Here is a 21381-nt window from a genome sequence, read left to right as displayed (position 1 = left end):
AGATGGTTTTTTGATTCCTTGATATTCCCTGACACAAGATATCAATGTTTTATTCTCTGAGTGATAAGAACTTCTCAACAATCTGTACATATTGCATTACATGTTAGTATAAATGATGTTTTGAATTCAAAGACAATATGCAGATGGAAGTTGAAGGATAAATTACAATTTTAGGCAAGGTAGTTTTATTGTAATAACTGGGCACGACCTTCCAGTCTGTTTAGCTTCTTTACTGAACATCCTAATTTCTTTATTATTGCATGAAAAGAAATAAAATGGAGTAATTATGAACAATTTAATATATTTTTGAGTCTATATATCTATTTTGGGTTTAGCACAAACCATATTTAATCCAATATTGGGCTTTTAGTGTACTTGTGTATCTCAGCAATTAGAAAAATCTTGTTGGAATTTGTTTGGAGGCCCTCTATTAGTTAAGATTATATGATTGCTTTCAATTTTGTGATGTTTTCCTGAGGTCAGCTCAGAAACAAGTCCAAGCTAAGCATTTCAAACTAAAGTAAATCAATCTACATGAACCTATTCTAGATACCACTAGAAATAAAATATACATCGTATTATATTGAAGTTGTATCCATAGAACACGACAACTTTCTGCAAAGACATGTTTGAAATATTCTTGCTAAAATACAGAGGATGAATGAGAACAGTTAAATAAAAATGAAAAATATTTAATTTGAATACTTTTGTAGACCAGAGAAATCACCTATAAGGTGGGATAAATAAACCCAGAGAGGTAGAAGATAGAAATTTTCTAAAGCTGTTAGTATTTATTTTCATAGAAACTATTTGCATCAAATTATATTAATGTAATTATATGTAAATGCTTAATTATGATGGCTAGGTGTTTGTCTCAAAAGATAAGCACCTAATTGATACTTGAAAGTACTGGCAATAGTGTGTTTTCTTATTTAAAATAACTTAGCATTTTCTTTTTTTGTTTTGTTTTGTTTTGTTTTTTGTTTTTTGAGACAGGGTTTCTCTGTATAGGCCTGGCTGTCCTGGAACTCACTTTGTAGACCAGGCTGGCCTCGAACTCAGAAATCTGCCTGCCTCTGCTTCCCCAATGCTGGGATTTAATGCCTGGCTGCATTTTCTCATCATAAATTTCTTAATTAAATTTCTTAATTAATGGTAATTCATTGTATTTCCCACTATAATGATAAGTAACATATGGTATATCCACAGTATTTTAACCCCAAACTCATATTCTTATTGTTTTATTTTTCATAATGCATTGAATTATGTAATGCTTGTTGATTATGCATAATGATTGTTTTCCATATAGTTTCAAGTAATTGTGATTATGTGTGTAAGAATGTATATCTATTTCTGCAGAGTGACATATAGAGATTTGATGTGGTTAAGGTAAGATGTCCTAGAGTGATAACAAACCAGAAAGCTGAGTGCATAACAGAATGTAAATAGGAAACATAAGAAGCACAAAGCTAGGAGCAACTGCACTTTCAAAATCCACAAGGCAATAACTCCATGAGAAGCATGTAGGGGAAATTTCAAATGTAATATGAATAGTAAAGTGAAGTACATGAAAAATTATAATTCTTAATTGATGAGTTCACATATCTCTCAGTTCTTCTCTGTCCTGTATGAGTAAATATGTTTGTGATAATATAGTTCATAAATTCAAGCTTGCTTTTCTTGATGTCACACATTTATAAGTGCAGCCATAAGAAGACCAGATAAGAAAAGTTTCACTATGTCCAAAGGCAGCCTGGTCAGAGTTCTAGGTCACCTTTGGCTAGAATAAGATCCTGCCTGAAAAATAAAACCAAATTAGTTCAACCTGAGGATGAATGCCTGGGCCTTTGTTTATTTATGAGGACTCCAAATTTGAACCAACATACTGCAAGCTTTTTGAAGACAATATTTTCCTTATTATAGTTGTTGGTGTTGGTTTTGATTAATTTCCTGTGTACTGAAATTTTGAATGATCCTAATCCTGTATCATCTACAAACTATATTTTGTGTTTTTCAATTCTGGGATGTGTTATTAGGAAATATTTTGCTATCATGTAGTTTTCTTGAGGCAATGTGAATAACATTTTATTCTAAGATAGACTTATATTTCCATATAAGACTGGAAAAATGACTTCACTCAGTTGTCATGTAGTGAACCAGGAAGTTTTGCAGTAAGCTATAGAAATGTATGGACAGGTTACTTTAAGCACTGAAGACATAGGTTGCTGCATCACTGAATATCCCAGTTCAATAGGAATGATCATTTGAAAATGTTGAATCCCTAGAGCTCCACCAACCAAGAGGGATTCATGACTCCAGCTGCACATGTAGCAGAGGAAGGCCTTATCTGGCATCAATGAGAGGGGTTGCCCTTGGTCCTGTGAAGGCTTCATGCCCCAGCATAGGGGAATGTGAGTGTGGTGTGGCTGGAGTGGGGGTGGGTGGTTGGGTGGTTGAGCCCCCTCATAGAAGCAGGGGGAGGGGTGATGGAATAGGTCATTTGCTGAGGAAAAACTGGGAAAGGGATAACTTTTGAAATGTAAATAACTGAAATAACCAATAATTATTTTAAAAAAGAAAGAAAAAGAGCAAGCACCTTCAACAAATGTTGCTGGTCTTAGAAGATGTGTTCATGTAGAACAACGTAAATACATTCATAATTTTCACCCTGGACCAAACTCAATGCCAAGGTGATCAATAACCTCATCCAAAAAAAAAAAAAAAAATCAGATTCAGTAAAACTAATAGAATAGAAAGTTGAAAATAGCCTTGGATGCATTGGTAGAGAGAATATTTTCCCAAACAAAATATCAATGTCTCAGGCCCTAAGATTAAAAAAAAATGATAAATGGGACTTTATGACATTTAAAACGCTCTGTAAGGCCTCAATAGGACAGAATAGCAGCATACAGATTTGGATAAAGCTCTACACTATCTCCACATCTGACAGAGGGTTAATATCTAAAACATATAAAGAACTCAAAAAATTAGATTCTAACAAAACAAATAACCCAATTTTAAAATGGGTTACAAAGCTATACAGAGAATTCTAAACAGAGGACTCTCGAATGGCTGAGAAGCACTTAAAGAAATGTTCAAAGTCCTTACTGATCAGGGAAATGTAAATCAAAACATCCCTGAGATTCCATCTTATACCAATCCAAATGGCTAAGATCAAAAATGCAAGTGATAGCACACGAAGACAAAGATGTAAAGAAAATGGAACACTCTTTCATTGCTGGTGCGATTGCGAATTGTACAACCACTCTAGATATTTATCGGATGGTTTCTCAGAAATTGAAAATAGTTCATCCTGAAGACCCAGCCATACCATGCTCATGTGCACATACTCAAAAGATGCTCCATCATGCCACATGGCAGAGCAGCTTTATTCGTAATATCCAGACAATGGAAACAAGCCAGATGTCACATGATATTCTTAAAATTGGCCTGTTCAATGAGGGGAAACTTGGATATGTCCTCCATTCAGCACAGGACTACCTCAGAAGTATGTGATTTCTTGTATTTGCCATCCTGTGGAATCCAGCCAAGCACTGTGCGTAGTCCAGCCATTGTAGTAATTTCATTTGCTGCTTCAGAACCCACATTGTGATTCAGTGTGGCATGAGATTTCTCAACTTTAAATGAGAAACCAGAGTGTGAGAACAATTACTGGATTGATCTCGGGTTGGCAGGGTTTGAGTTGATGTCTATCTTGCAGCACCAGCTCTCTTCCCAAATACTTGTCATAACTTATGTGACTGTGGTCCTTTATTTAGCTCTAATTGAAGTTAAGTTTAAAAAAAAATAGCTTTAAGAACTTCTTTGAGACACGTGAATTATATTCTAATCATATCAATAATTACTTCATAATTTATAGATATTACAGAATATTTTATTTCTGTGGCCAATTTAATGAGTGAAACATTATTTATAAAACCTGGAATGAAACCTTTTGGATAATTAAAGAGGGTGATAGCCTTTCCTTTACTTCTGGATCCATTTCCTAGACTGTTTGTATTCTCCCATTTATCATCCTCTTCCTTGGCCTCTTCCTTGATCTCCTTCCCTTTAAGCTTCTTTAAATTCAAGTAAAAGATTGTATTGAAACAATAGAAGAAAATGTTAAGTGAAAACTATTTAACTGTATTTGAAAAAATCTAGTTTTATACTTACTATGTGCTATTTCCTGGATTCAGTAAATCATTGTAAAATATAGAAAATGAGCTGTGAGATTTTTTCTTCAAATCATCTTGAGTCTGTTATTCTATAAAATGTTCTCCACATCCAGATTTATACTGAGAATATGAACTTTCACAGGCCTGTTAGTTCAGGTCCCCATGTGTTACACTGATAAAATATTTGTAGGAACATCAGTTTATAGAGCAGCTTTACTAGTTTCAACAGCGCTCAATTGCTGGAATCAGCATGCATGAAATAAAACATAGTTGACAGGATGAATAGCAAATTCACAGACCAGATTACAAACTCAGAATAAAAGAGCAGGTAGAGGAGATACCACAAAGGAAAGAAAAATGAATATATATTTAGAGTTCTTAGTGATGTAAAACAGAGTCCTATATGCCGTTGCTAACACTTGAGTGTGTGTGTGTGTGTGTGTGTGTGTGTGTGTGTGTGTGTGTGATGTACATGGAAGTGAAAAGTCATCTATTCAAGGTGTCTTTCTCTATAGTTCTCCATTCTTTTTTCTTGAGACATTCTCTCTCAGTGAATGCACAGGTCACTGTCTAGACTAGTTAGCCAGTGAACTGTGGGGATCTCCTTGTTTTCAAATCCAATTAACAGAGCCCAACACTCTACACTTGTTATGATGGAACAAACTGCTCTTGTTTTTGCAAGCAGCAATTCACCACCGAGCCATTTCAATACTCCTTAAGTGTCCTTTTTAATTTTAAAATATTATAAGTTTTTTATGTATCATGTCCTGTCTTTATGGACATGCGTAGCACGTCCATGACTGGCAATCATACATGCTAGATCTTCTAAAAGTGGAGATACTAGAGGTCATGAACCATCATGCGCATGATAAGAGTTGAACCTGTATCCTCTGGAAGAGGAAGTATACTGCAGAGGCACCTCTCCAGCACAGACTTTTTAATATTATAATACTGGAAATAGAAAATATCATAGTGTTGATTGGCTTCTCAAAAAATTCTTTCCCTTTGCATAGGTGTTGGTCATGTACATAGTTTAATTATTTTGTACATCTCTCCCCACAATGCTTCTGTCATAAAATTTTAGTATGGTACAGCAGAGGCCTCAATTTTAGTAAAACGAAGTTAGATGCTAATATAAAGTATTAGCCTTGAATTTTATGGTGTATGGGATAATGATCTTGTGATCTTATCTGGACAGGGTACCAGGTTTTGTTTTTAACTGTGTATACTGTAGCATCAAAATTGATCCTCTGATTCTTATATCTCTATGTGTATGTGTTCATTTGCTTTCCCTCATTTCTCTAATATCTTTTTCTTTTTTTTTTTTTTTCGAGACAGGGTTTCTCTGTATAGACCTGGCTGTCCTGGAACTCACTTTGTAGACCAGGTTGGCCTTGATCTCAGAAATCTGCCTGCCTCTCTCTAATATCTTTTATTGCCTTTCCTTTTCCTTGACATACTTTCTCCCCTATCCCTCTTCCCTTCCCTCTGTCTCTTCCTCTGTCCCTCTCCCCCTCTATTTGCTTTTCTTTTTTTCTTTTTTTGTAAATTCCACCTGCTTAAGTCTACTAAGAATTTTTTTTTATGTTTGTTTTATTAGATATTTTCTTTATTTACATTTCAAATGCTATCCTGAAATTTCCCTATACCCTCCCCAGCCCCTGCTCCCCTACCCACCCACTCCCACTACTTGGCCCTGGCCTTCCCCTGTGCTGGGTCATATAAAGTTTGCAAGACCAAGGGGCCTCTCTTCCCAATGATGGNCGATTAGGCCATCTTCNGCTACATATGCAGCTAGAGACANGAGCTCANGGGGTACTGGTTAGTTCATATTGTTGTTGCACCTACAGGGTTGCATCCCCCTTCAGCTCCTTGGGTACTTTCTCTAGCTCCTCCATTGGGGGCCCTGTGTTCCATCCAAAAGCTGACTGTGAGCATCCACTTCTGTGTTTGCCAGGCACTGGCATAGCCTTACAAGAGGCTGCTATATCAGGGTCTGGTTCTTTTTTTAATTATATTTTTATTATATATTTTCTTCATTTACATTTCAAATGCTATCCCTAAAGCCCCCTATACCCTCCCCCTGCTCTGCTCCCCAACCCACCCACTCCTGCTTCCTGACCCTGGCATATGATTTTTGGAAGACCAAGGACGTCTCCTCCCATTGATGGCCAACTATGCCATCCTCTGTTTTCATATGCAACTAGAGACACAACTCTGGGGGATAGTGGTTAGTTCATATCGTTGTTCCTCCTATAGTGTTGCAGACCCCTTTAGCTCCTTGGGTNCTTTCTCTAGCTCCTTCATTTGGGGCCCTGTGTTCCATCCAATAGATGATGGTGAGCATCCACTTCTGTATTTGCCTGGCATTGGCATAGCCTCACAAGAAAGAGCTATGTCAGGGTCCTGTCAGCAAAATCTTTCTGGCATATGTACTAGTCTCTGATTTGGTGGTTGTATATTGGAGGGATTCCTGAGTGGAGCAATCTCTGGATGGTCTTAACATCTGTCTCAGCTCCGAAGTTTGTCTCTGTAACTCCCTCCATGGGCATTTTGTTCCACATTCTAAGAAGGAGCGAAGTATTCACACTTTGGTCTTCCTTCTTCTTGAGTTGATGTAGAGAAAGAGGGACACTCCTACATTGTTGGTGGGATTGCAAGCTGATACAACCACTCTGGAAATCAGTCTGGTGGTTCCTCAGAAAATTATACATAGTACTACCGGAAGATCCAGCAATTCCTCTCCTGGGCATATACCCAGAAGTTGTTCCAACTGGTAATAAGGACACATGCTCTACTATGTTCATAGCAGCCTTATTTATAATAGCCAGAAGCTGTAAGAACTCAGATGTCCCTTAACAGAGGAATGGATACAAAAAATGTGGTACATTTACTCAATGGGGTACTACTCAGCTATTAACAATGAATTCATGAAATTCTTAGGCAAATGGATGCATCTGGTGGATATCATCCTTAGTGAGGTAACCAAATCACAAAAGAACACATGTTATGTACTCACTGATAAGCAGATACTAGCCCAGAAACTTAGAATATCCAAGATACAATTTGCAAAGGTCCAGTTCTTTTGTGATGGCTATTATTGGTACTCAACTGAAATGTGTAAGGCCACATCTTCTGGTGACAGGTAAAAAATGATGACTTTTCTCTTTGCCTACTTATCCTTGTTTTCTCTGTCAAGTTCATGCCTTAATTGGCAATAGACCCTAATTCTTCAGGATCCAGGTATATAATTAAGTCCAGTAGAGACATACAACCTCATGGACAGAAAAACTACTGAAATATTGGATTTTTCTACTAGAATCCAGCCATTGTTGGACTAGTGGGACCACAGCCTGTAGGCCACTCTACTAAATCATATCTCTCTTTCTTTCTCTCTCTCTCTCTCTCTCTCTCTCTCTCTCTCTCTCTCTCTCTCTCTCTCTCTCTCTTCGTGTGTGTATGGTATATATATATATATATGAATGTATATGTATTCTCATTCTATTAGGTCTGTTTCTCTAAATAATTCTAAGTAATACATTTTAGTTTTCCTTTTTTTCTAGGATAACATATTTTTAATTATTTTATTACATATTTTCTTCATTTACATTTCAAATGCTTTCCTGAATGTCCCCTATACCCTCCCCCCACCCTGCTCCCCTACCCACCCACTCCCACTTCTTGGCCCTGGCATTCCTTGTACTGGGACTTACAAAGTTTGCCAGACCAAGGGGCCTCTCTTCTCAATGATGCCTGAATGCGCCATATTCTGCTACATATGCAGCTAGAGACATGAGCTCTGAGAGTACTGGTTAGTTCATATTGTTGTTCCACCTATAGGGTTGCAGACCCCTTCAGCCCCTTGGGTACTTTCTCTAGCTCCTCCATTGGGGGCCCTGTGTTCCATTCAATAGCTGACTGTGTGCATTCACCTCTGTGTTTGTCAGGCACTGGCATAGCCTCACAAGAGTCCGCTATATCAGGGTCCCTTCAGCAGAATCTTTCTGGCATGTGCAATAGTGTCTGGGTTTGGTGGCTGGTGATGGGATGGATTCCTGGTGGGGTAGTTTCTGGATAGTCCATCCTTTCATCTTAGCTCCAAACTTAGTCTCTGTAACTCCTTTTATGGATATTTTGTTCCCTATTCTAAGGAGGAATGAAGTATCCATCCGTTGGTCTTCCTTCTTTTTGGTTTTCTTGTGTTTTGCAAATTGTATCTTGGGTATTCTAAGTTTCTGGGATAATAGAGGTAACCCAATCACAAAAGAAGTCACTAGGATAACATATTTTAATGCTAACCAAAAGAAAATAGGGAGAAGGATGAATTTATTTGCCTTACATATTCATGTCACAGTAATACCATGGTAGGTATTAACAAAGAATCAAGTCAGACATATGAAAGCAAAGACCATGGAGGAATGCTGTTCTTTGGTTTGCTCTCTAGGTTGATTATTAGCTCTTTTTTATCCCGCATTTTCATGAAGCCCACAAACATCTGCTGGAGAAATGCTGCCTACCTTTAGCAAGACCAAAGCAAGACTTTTTCAAAAGCCCTGGAAAAAGAATAAAGGGCTCTTAAGTCCTGTTTCCTTGTCTACAAATGGATGTGGCATGGATACTCTGACATCAGGGCCAGTATGGCAGAGGAATTAAGGATGTGGCATTTGTGGATCCACCTCTTCTCCTTGGGTTGTGGTTATCAGTCATAAGAAGGTAGCTATGTCTAAGGTATTTTGTATTTTCTTGGTTAGTATGCTAGTAGTATAGGTTATTTAAAAACCGTGCCAAAATTACAACAAAAATATATTAACAGTATAAAATAAACATTGTTTCATCTCCAGGAACTTGAGTCTGTTGTTATAGAGATGGCTGCATTTTTAGAGATGAAGACTAAAAGAGAGGAGAGTAGTGAACATCTCAAGTCCTCCTAAGGAATGTATTGGCTCAGTTTTAACTTTTATCTTATGTATATCATGTTTTAGGTGTTTTTATTTTCCTTTTTGTGATAGAAACCCAGCAGAGGGAGTTAAGAACACACAGAGAAAAAGCATGCATGAATGTAAAATGGGAAGGCCAAATAGCATTTTTCAAAGACAGCCTCTAAACTCAGAAGTAAACAGCACCATACACTTAGGCAGCACTGGCTGCTGTGTTTTAGTAAAGAGGAGCTGAAAAAACCCTATTAGCATTCAGATTTGAGCCTCTGAAACTTGAATGTATAGAAATGAAATGAAGGAAGGAGTAAGAATGAAAAAGATGCTTGAAGATATCAAAAAAAAAAAAATCTCTAGACATTTTCCCATTGTGAAGTTGTTGTCTGAATTTGTGACTGCTGGTTTCCTACAGGCATTATTTAGCTTCAGCCCACCCTACGGGGAGACCATGTGTTTCCTGACCTCTATGAGGCTTGCTTATAAGGTCAGCTGCAGGGACAGGTTTCTGGATGAATCCAGGAGAGCCAGTGTGCCAAGCTGAGGAGGCTGCTCTTTTGTTGCCCTAGCAGGTACTCCCAGGTCTCTGCATCCACTGACCATGTTTTCAGTACATTCCTTTATCTTCACCGTAAAATGTCCTACTGTAGTAGGAGAAATCTTGTAAATAAACAAACAAACAAACAGATACAAGCATACATATTTTTGATCAAAATAATTCACCAGGAGGTTCAGGCTCTTCAGGCTTCTGTAACTGAGGGGTAGAAGGCTTTAACTGGGGATATAATTATTCTGTATATGAGTTTTTGTTTTGAAGTGAATTGGCTCCACTAAGTGAGTGGAGTTATTTCAGGTGATTTTAAAAATATTATCATAAAAAGTAAATGAAAATGAAAACAAAGGGAAACTTACTCTATGTCCCCTGAAGCATGATGAAGTGACAGTAATTCTAGAATTGACCCTGCACTGTTGTCCTCGGGACCTTTATTCTCTGTGTTATAACTGAGATTTTCTTCATTCCAGCATGTTTGGGGGTAGACTGATCAGATTTACAGGGGTGATAAACTACAACTGAGTCATCCTTATTCTGTTAATTTAAGCAAACTCCCACCTAATTCTACAGTGCAAACTCATGAAGCTTACTTGGCTCTCATAGTATATCTTTACATGTTTTTGCACTATGATATGGCTGTAAGTGTTGGGTACCAGATAGTAGGACATACAGAACACAAAATGTCCCTCTTAGGCTAATATTATTTGAATGCTTACACACCAAGAAGTGAGACGTTTTTTCTAGGATTAGAAAGATTAGGTGTGTCCTTATTGGTAGATGTCGATCAGGACTGAGCTTGGCAATTTCAAAAGCTCACGCCAGGCTAAATCTCTCTTTCTCTGCCAATGAATCAGGATGTAGTTCTCAGCTATGGTTATACAGCACCTGCTTGCATACTGCCAGGTTCTTCACCATGACGCTAATGAACCAAACCTCTGGATCTGCAAGCAAGCCACCAATTAAATTCTTTCTTTCATAAGAGTTTTCCCTGGTCAAGGTCTATCTTCACCACAATAGAACAGTGGTTAAGATAGTAAAGGGCGGTTTTTATTGTAAATAGGAGAGAGAGAATATCCAGAGCCATCTGGAAGTGTCCAGAGCAGATATAGAGAAGTAGAATGAACACAGCCAGAGATATCAGTCAGAGAGTAAGAGAGTGCAAGAGGATAATGTGGGGATAGCAAAAGAGCTAGCAGGAGAAAGAGATTAGCAAGGAAATAAGAGCAGGAGAAAGTCTTGCATTGGACAGCTGAGGAAGTGAGAAGGGCCAGGATGCTAGTCTGGAGGTTTTGAAAAACATAACAAATACATGGGAGTAGGGAACTGAAGTAGCCTGGAGGCCAGCATGGATTTTGTTATGCAATTTTGTTGTTGTTGTTGTTGTTGTTGTTACAGTTCAGTGTAATCATATGTCCTTTCTGCAAGAGGGGGAGGGGTAGATTATTACTTTTGGTCATATAACATCCATTTCACAAGTTTTTTAAGGGTTTGTGACTTCTAAATAACCGCTAGAACTAATTCTACATAAGTCCAGCTTGATCTATTTAAAGAGATATGGGCTTCTTTAGACATATCATTGATGTAACACAGCCAAGTTGCCTGGGAGAGGTTGTCTGAGTTTCTCAGAAAGGACTTTCTTCCTTGCCTGGGGGCTGTGCATTATGGTTCATGTTTCCCAGTTTTTCTAACATATCAGTTATGGCCATATGGGCCTTGGTGACATAGCTATCTATGAGTCCTTTCTGCTTTGGTTAATGTCCTCTTACCTATAGTCTTTCAGATAACCTCAATAAATTCATTCCTTTACAAAGTTTGACTTTTTTGGTATCCATACTTTGGTCTGCTCTGAGTTCCCTATCAGGGGTGAGTAGACCTGTGTGTTTTGTCTACTCAATAAAAGTCCTATTATATGATAGGAAGACATGAAACCCTCTCAAACAGTGTGAGATGCCGTTATTTTACTCTAGGAAAATAATAACCATATGACTATAGACAACTGATGATTTATTTTACAGATAGCTTTTTGGTTGTCTAGTTCTAAGAACTATCTAAAGAACTGAGTATATGCTGGAATATGTGTTAGAGAGGCTACTTTATTTTTGTCTGTTTTAATTTTACTCTTTTGAGACAAGGATGTTGCTATATAGACCAGTGTGGACTCAGAGTGACTATCATCCTGTTTTCACCTTTTAAATGCTGAAACGATATAGATGTGTACCAAAGTTAGCAATATTTCTTGTCTCCTAAAGTTGTAACTCAACCGTAAAGTGCTTATCCACTATTTCTATATCCAAAGAGAGCTGTGAAGAAAATGGGGAAACCATTCAGAAAAAAACACATGAATTTGATGTTTGTCGTAAAGGTAAACTAGAAATAAAAACTTGATTGGTATATAATATATATAATATATATTCAGAATTTAATATTGTACAAAATATATTATTCAACATTACCCATTGCTTTCAATATTGAATTCAACATATTTTCAATTTCCACTACTATTAAGAAGTAATCTGTATATCTACTCATAAATCAAAATACAAATAAATGCAAGTAATCCAAATGTTTATATATGATAAATATTCCCATTTAAACTATTCATATTTACAGTGCAATGACATATATTTAAAACATAAAATATAAGTTAAACTTAAATTTAATGTATACACACACACACATATATATTTTTTCATTGTGTGTGCACAAACATGTGTGTGAGTGTTTGTGTGTGTGTGTGTATGTATGTATGTATGTAAAACAAATAAGCTTTTGGGAACATGACAACTTTAGTAAAACACATAAACCACCCATAGTTTTAGAAATACATTATCAAAACATAAAATGCAAAACTGAAATTAGGCTTTTTTAGTACATTCCGAAATCATACAGCTAGCTATGACTTGTAGAAGTCCAGAGCAGAATCTCCTGATTCCTAAAAGAATACAATGATAATAAAATTCTGATAAAATATGTACTATTTGAGAGTTTCTTTTCAGTATTCTGAAACTTTTCTAAATTGAACACGTAATCTGAGACAAATTTGAGTGTACTTATTATTTGATTGTTTGGAATATCCTAATTTTGACCTATTAGGAAATGAATCAAGGGTTTGGAGGATGTTCAGCAAAAGTATTTCCCCAGAGACAATCCCAGTCTTATCTTGTTCAGTTTTGACGTAGAGTCTTTCTAAGGTTGCGGGGCTGCCATCAAAGTCTCTGCAGCTCTCCCTCTGCATCTAGAGCACCTGAGGCAGGTGGTGAGGCTGCTCTACCACACTTAGCAGTAATGTTTGGAGTTCAAGTGTTTGCATGTGAAATGAATATCCTCATAGCTTATATTTAATGCAAAATCAAACCTATCTTAGAGTCAGTCATATGGCATCTTTTTCTAGGTGGTTCAAATCCAATCCTATTGTATCCCCAGTGCCTTTACAAAATCCTTTACAATCATTTCATGGTTTGTTTGCCTCAGTAGCCTTTTTTTTCCTCTTGCTACTTATATTCCTTTTGTCCTCCCATTTACACTGTCATTGGCTGTCACTTTGAAGGTAGTTTTTATGCTGCAGTTGTCTATGATGTCTAAAGAGGCTGTTGATATTTCTTAAACTGGGCTCCATTTACTCAGAAAATGCTAGTTGCATGCCAGTATTTAATAATAACAAAATGAATAACTCCATATTTAAATTATTCACATAAATTTATTTTCTATTTTATTTTAAAAATTCTCCACAAGACTTCCCTTCTCTAAGAAGAAGGGAGGGGAGGCAATGGAAGTTATAGATTGGTAAGGGTGGAACTGAGAAGAGAGGGGGGAGGGACTGTGATCAGAATGTAAAGTAAAAAAAGATGAATTATTGGAGAAACCCTTTCATCTTCCATTTTTTATCTTATAAAATCCATTTTAAAATTATGTATTAATTATGACCATACAGATTTCCCTTTGAATGGTTAAGTCTATATATTATTTATTTTAAAAACTTTATTATCATCATCATTATCACCATCATTAATTATTATATTTGTGTTTGTGTGGAGCGAACAGTGTCAAGCTTGTGTGAGGAAGTGAGAAGAAATCTATGTTGAAACAATTGTCTCCTTCCCCTTTCCCCTGGTGATTGTGGTAGGAAGGATGCTACGTTGGAGCTGTTTGGCAGCCAGGAACTCACTCCTCCCAAACCATTTTCCCAGAAACACAAGACCCAAAGGCAATTAGACACCATTCTGAAACAAGCTGTCAGCGAAGTAGCAGCAAACACCAGCAGAAAAGCCTTGCTTGACTTAAACTGACAGAAGAACCCCTGAACATGATTGGATCAGTCAAGGAAACAGGCTACAGCCCTCAGGAGCTGACTGTTGCCCTAGTGATAAGATTGCTGTGACAACATCCATTGAAAGGCTCCTGGCAGAAACCTCAGGATGAATAGCTACTGATACAGGGGTACTCAGAATGCCTTTACAGCCATTAGATACTGACAGGTAAGTACATTTTCCCCCATTACCGCAGTAGCTGGAAGCTGGAGGGATCTGATTTGTCACATTCTGAGGACCCAATTTTCCCTAGTTGAGGTTATTATTTAATTTAATGAGATGTTGCTGATTGCCTCACTCGTACGAATGGCACAACAGGAACTCCACTGGTGGCAGAATGGTCTCCATTGCTCCCTTACTGGATTCTGACACTTAGAACTTAAGTTTGCCAGGCTTGTGGGCAAATGCCTTCCAGGCTGAGGCATCACCATCTCCACAGCCTGTAGCAGTTTTTTTATGATAAGAGTATGCATCTTCCTTGGGGTTTTTATAGGAGAGAAATACTGTGTGTGAAATTAGCTGGAGTGAGAGTGGAACCACTCAGGTGTTGAAAGACCAACCCACTTGGAACTGAGCTCAGTGGAGACTAAAATTTGTGAAACGAATCAATTTTATTTGATATTTATTCTTAAGAGTGTGATGTTAAAAAACTTGGCTTCATAATATGAAATATAAAAGCATACCTGGAATCTTTAGACTGTTATATGCAATATGCATAAATCATCATCTTTATAATACAGTCATTCTTCGTATTTCTCTATCATAATTTTACCATGTAGTATGCATGCATGTGTATAAGTATGTGTGTATGTGTATATGTGTATAAAGAGAGAAAGAGAAAGAGAGAGAGAAAGAGAGAGAGAGAGAGAGAGAGAGAGAGAGAGAGAGAGAGAGAGTCGTATATTTTAGGCTGACCACAAGTTCTCTATGTAACATAGGGTGCCATTGGCCATTTGATCCTCCTGTTTGTATCTCCCAAGTGTTGACATCCTGGGAAGGTACCACCAGGCCTGGATTCAGGCTATGCTTTCTTTCAACCCAGGATATGTGTGTGATAGGTAAGCACTCTGAAAACCAAGCCACATTCCATGTTCTATAATCTAAATTTTTGAGGTTTTATTTATATTATACATTTATATATTTATATTATTTATATATTTATATTATTTATATATTATATATTATTATATATAATTTGTTTAAAATCTTGTTTTGTATTGGTAGATTTTATTTCCATTATTATGCTATAAGAAATTTTAATGCAAGACTAGTCTGTTACTTTAATATGAAATTTTTTATTTAGTTGTTCATGGGTTCTTTTATTTTTTCATATTTGCTTTTTGATTGTATGTATATATGTGTGTATACATTAGTGCTTTACCTATACATGAGTATCTGGTGTCTGTGGTGGTTAGAATAGGACAGTGGATCCACTGGAACTGGGACTATAGTTGGTTATGAGCCATCTTGAGCAAGCTATCAACCTCTTTAAGAGCTGTAAGTACCACTAAAGAATGTAAAACCGTCATCGCATGTTAGGCCCTTTATGAGTATAGTATTGTCTTAGTCAGGGTTTCTATTCCTGCACAAACATCATGACCAAGAAGCAAGTTGGGGAGGAAAGGGTTTATTCACCTTACATTTCCATACTGCTATTGATCACCAAAGGATGCAGGACTGGAACTCAAGCAGGTCAGAAAGCAGGAGCTGATGCAGAAGCCATGGAGGGATGTTCTTTACTGGCTTGCTCAGTCCACTCTCTTATAGAACCCAAGACTACCAGCCCAGAGATGGCACCACCCACAAGGGGCCCTCCCCCCTTGATCACTAATTGAGAAAATGCCTTACAGCTGGATCTCATGGAGGCATTTCCCCAACTGAAGCTCCTTTCTCTGTGATAACTCCAGCTGTGTCAAGTTGACACAAAGCTATCTAGTACAAGTATAGTGGTAGAAGAATGTATTCGGTCAATGTATTAGATATAGAAAACCCTCCCATACCTAAGGCTCAGTGAAGATGGCACGGAAAGATTGTAAGAGCTAGAAGATCAGGGAATTTATTGCAAGATTCCTCTTCCTAGGGATGTTAGAAACTACATCTTTGACTTCCCCAAAATGAGCTGGACAAGGTACACACCAACAAATATATCAAAGTGAAAGTAGGAAAGTCCACAGGTCTCTCAACCTTACACAATGAACTAGTACAGAGGGCAAGAGAAATCATCTTCTCCAGGGGAGAGAATGCCAGGTGGTTATGCAATACCAGGTGGTCAGCCCTGAAAACATGCATGAAAGTAACACTGATTACACATATATGAATATATGTGTAAATACACATACAGGAAAGCATGTAATAACAGTTGATGGGAAAAAAATCACCATAAATTTGAAAGAGAACAATGAGGAGAATATGGGAAGGAGTAAGATGGAGGAAAGGGAAAGGAGAAATGTTTTTATTATGATCTAAAAAATAAAATATTCGTATAGAAGACATAATGATAAATTCTAGAAGTTTGTGTTATTTACCTTAATGTGATTTATAAGATTAAATAATGCAAGCTCCCCATATATAACATAACAAACAAGAAAATGGGTTGTGAAGATAAATTGTGAATAGATTGCTAAATGCCAGCAAACCTGTTTGAGACATTAAGGGACTTATTCTTTGAATGAGAATTATCTCACCAAAAAGTTTCCCTGATCAGAAAATGCTTCTTCAATTAAACATAAAAGACCATGGATGGTCCACATATTGGAAGCAAAGAGGGTTTCTGCCTACACACCTTCCTCTTGACTAATAGACCACTATGAATTTCTAAAATTCATTTACTGCTTCTTTCCCTTATCTCCTTTCTTTGAACATGACAGTGAAATAACCAACTTATTAGTTAACCAGTTTAAAGTTTACAATGGGGAACAAAAGAAGATATGAGCCTAATGGAATTAACCATATTTAATTAAACATCAACAACAAACATTTCATTATTATCTAACAGATTTCAGATTTGGAACTACATACCCAAATCTCTAAAACCAAATAGCTGATGACCAAATTATGATAATAATATAATAATATAATAACAACTCAATTTTCCAAGAAGTTTTGACAGTGTAGTTATTCATACATGTGAGTTTTCAATATTGTTACTTTTACCTTGTAATTAATCATACTATGTTTGTGATTAAAAGTCAGTAAATATCTAACAGATTTTTTAAGGCATTTTTTATTAGATATTTTGTTCATTTACATTTCCAATGCTATCCCCAAAGCCCCCTATCCTCTCCTCCAGCTCTGCTCCCCAAGGTTTAAAGCTTGGTACACTGAATAGTTTGCTCACTTCTGGGTTATTTTGTTTGAACTAAAAAATGAAAATTAGACTTTTAAATAATAACACTAGTATTTGTATTTTTCAATCCAAATTTTTAAGACACAACAATGTAAATTAAGTTACATTTTAAATAACAGATCAAGTGTTGTATAACAAGGTTCATAAAGCCACACATAGATTGTAATGAATGGAACTGTATGATAGGAAATATATTTCTTATAGTAGACTATTAAAACTATTAATATGATCAATATTAATTATAAGTTCCTGTGCTTGCTTAATGGGCAAAGGTCACCTAATATGGCTACAAGGAATTAAATCAGGCCAGGTTGAAGTGGTCACAGCACAAGTGAGGCTGTCACAATTCTATTAAGGGGCAGGCAGACTTTTTATATCTTTTTCAGAAACAGAATACAGTGGCAATTGCCAGGATCAATACATTTGTATTGCCAGGATACAATGATGTTTGCAAGTTATACAGGGTACACAAGATTGATGTCTAAGACCAATTGTCCTTTCAAGCATTCATGCTTCCTCAACTAGTAAAGGAACATACAGAGAAACACAAAGAGGCCAAAATGCTTCACTGCCTGGGGGAACACGTGTGTCTCTCAGGAACTGAGACACATTGTACTCCAGGAGCCATGGACTCTAACCTGAAAAACCTATGACATATTCCTGTCAAGGCAAGCCAACTCCCTGGTTCACTGAAATTAATGATACCGTTTAATTCAAATCAGCTATATCAAAGTTAAACCTCTTGCCTAGCATTATATAGATCATTTCAAGCTCATTTTCCTCACAAAGTGCCTCAGTTTGCCTCTGTTTATCACTTCGGTCATAGTCACATCCATTTTACTGTGATAATCAGTGTCTTATATGTATCTCTTGACATAGCATTCAAGTGGTTCCAAACAGACTTTCCTCTAAATTGTTTTTAAGAACAGAATGTTATATGTAGGAAAGGTAACCGCAGGCCTTGCTATCGCCCTGGTTCTCACTTGATTCATTGCATACTTTAAATCAACTTTTAAGTAGGTAAAAAAATGGGGAAATATAACTGCAGAAAACAGCATTTTGCTTTCCTTCAAGAGAAACATTTGATCATAAATTGATACTGCTTCCACATGCTAAAGCAAAAGTCCAGAAAATAAATTAAATTTCATGAATGGAAAACTTTCTTTAATTGGAATTACAAAAAAAGAAGAAGAAAAACTAAAGAAGTAAAAAAATTGATAATTTATGAAACTAGTAAAAGCTAATTTTAGGTAATAAAATTAATTTATCAGTAAAAGCTAATTTAGATAATAGATGCGAGTTTAAAGGAAATTCTGGAAATAAGTAAGATATTAATAGGAATTTTTATGGAAGAGTTAAAAAAAAAGAAAAGATGAAACAAGTCAGAAAAAAATACTAACTTTTCTCAAACCTCCATCCTTTATTTTCTCTTCTCTGACCTTGCTGCTTCCTTCTCTAACTAGTAATAATCAAAGGAAAAGATACAATAGTCTTTTAAAAGATAGAGCCCAGATAGAAAAGAAACAGATAATCTACTAAAAAGTCCCATTGAAATAGGTGATTTTCTGTGCCAGTCACAAAGGAAACAGTGTAACTCACATCTGCTCTGTTCCTCTCACTCACTACACCATCCTCCTGTTTCAATGGTAAAGAGATGTGAATACTTCACATTAGTATCACTGACAACTATATTCTCTTATAAAAGTTCATAGTAATTGATTCCACATAACTATTTTTGATTGCTGTTTGTTTTGTTTTAATGTAGGACAAATCATTTTGTCCCCACCCCTTAAGATACCCAAGTTACAAAATCTGTGGCTACTTCCCTTTACATTTTCAAAGTATTGAATGCTAAAATTATAGTCCTTTTAATTCCTAATTTAACATGTTTGTGTATATGTTAAATTAGATCTAAAATGATCTGTACAATATCTGTACAATAATTTGTCTGCTACTCATATTTTTCATTTTTGTTAATGTGTTTTACATCCTAACCGCAGTTTCCACTCCCTCCTCTACTCCCACCCTACACTCTATTTCTTTTCCCTTTCAGAAAAAAGCCAGGGTCAGTGAATAACAACGAGACAATGGAAATCAAGTTGTAGTAAGATTAGGCACATCTTCATCTGTTGAGGCTAGACAAAGTATCTCATTTAGGAAATGTAAAGGCAGGCAATGAAATCAGAGACAGCCTCTGCTATTGCGTTAGGAGTCACAAATGAAGACCCAGCTGCACAACTTTTATGTAAGTGAAGACCTAGGTATGTCCCATTTATCCTCTTTGGTTGGCAGTTCACTCTCTCTGAGCCCTTATGGACCTAGGCTAGTTGGTTCTATAGCTTCTATTGTGGTGTCTTTAACCTCTCTGGATGCTACAATCCTTTTCCCCCCTCTTCCATGGGATTGACCAATCTCTCCCTAAGTTTCTATCTGTTTTTGTATGGCTACTCATTTCTTGAAAAAATGATTTTGTTTAAAAGTCTTTGTGTTAGCAAAGACTAGAAAAGATATTATTTGAAAGAGTATGTCCTAAAGAAAGAAAATGTTTTAAAATTCTGCTTAGTCTGCCTAGTTTTATCAGTATAATTATTCTTTTAAATCTATTTATTTATTTATTTATTTATTTATTTATTTATTTATTTATTTATTTCTCTATCTATTTATCTATTTATTTATTTATTTATTTATTTATTTATTTATTACCTTTCAAATGTTACTCCTCCTTACAGTGCCTCCCTTGCTGGATACCTCCTCCTATCCCCTTCTATCCCCCTTCCCCTTCTCCTCTGAGAGGGTGGGATGCCCTCAGGTATCTTTCTACACTGTTACAAAAGTGGGAGAGTCTTCCAAGATCTTATGAAGCCATGTTATTTAATGTGTTTCAGTACATCACAAATATAATTAAAATCATTTGATTTCAGTTTTCTGTACCTGCATACATGTGTATTCATTTCTGGTACTGACTAAGGTCAGACGTTGATAGATGCCCTAAAGCTGTTGGAGTTACATATAGGTAGTTGTAAGCTCATGAAAGTGCTAACCAGCAGAATTTTTTTTTTTATTTTGGAGATGTCATTGTTGTTCTTAGATTTTTAGAATTTCTTAGATTCTTAGAATATAAATGATTTAAATGAAAACAAAGTATAATTCTATCATCTTCTTCTTTGCTAATCATGTCTAGACATTTTGACTTTTAAAAACTCCAATATATGTTATTTATTTCTTACTATAATAATAGTATAATTCATGACATGGACTGTGGGAAGAAATTTCAGACCACTAACTTTCTTCTGGGAGAAATAAGGGGAGTTTGCAATGGCCAACACATGTGGATATTTTTCGTTTTGGTCAGATAGCTTGTATCTAGGATTAGAAAATGATTGCATTCTATTTGCATTTCTCTCTGGAGGAGAACTGAATGTATTTTTATGCATTATTCCATTTTTCTAACTCATTGTTTTAAGAGAAATTTTGCTGAGTTACTGTCCTATTCCTATCACATAGTCTTTCTCTTGGTATCATATATACATATGAAATGTAGATATATGTTAATATAGATCAAAACAGTCATTATATAACACAATATACAGTCTCATTTTGTAAGAACATATAATAACTTCATTTAAAAGGTATATTAACCAACAGTGTACTTTTGTAATATATTTTTACTTAAATCAGTTGTAGAAGCCTACTATGTATTTGGTACCCACTAATCTAGTATTGTTTTTATTTATGAGGACATTTGAGCTTAAACCAAAATTTGACAATAAAGAAAACTTTGCTTAGAACAATTAATTCATCATTAACTAAACAGAGACACAGTTAAACAGAAGTTATGGACATAGTTACTATCCAGCTTTACCACTCCTGAGCATAACCAGAAGATGCACCAATATGTAATAAGGACACATGCTCCACTATGTTCATAGCAGCCTTAATTATAATAGCCAGAAGCTGGAAACAACCCAGATGACCCTCAACAGAGGGATGAATATAGAAAAATGTGGTACATTTACACAATGGAATACTACTCAGCTAATAAAAACAATTAAGTCATGAAATTTGC

Source organism: Mus pahari, chromosome 4 (genome assembly GCF_900095145.1).
Source record: "Mus pahari chromosome 4, PAHARI_EIJ_v1.1, whole genome shotgun sequence".
In the NCBI taxonomy this organism is placed as follows: Eukaryota; Metazoa; Chordata; class Mammalia; order Rodentia; family Muridae; genus Mus; species Mus pahari.
This window is presented reverse-complemented; position numbering follows the sequence as displayed.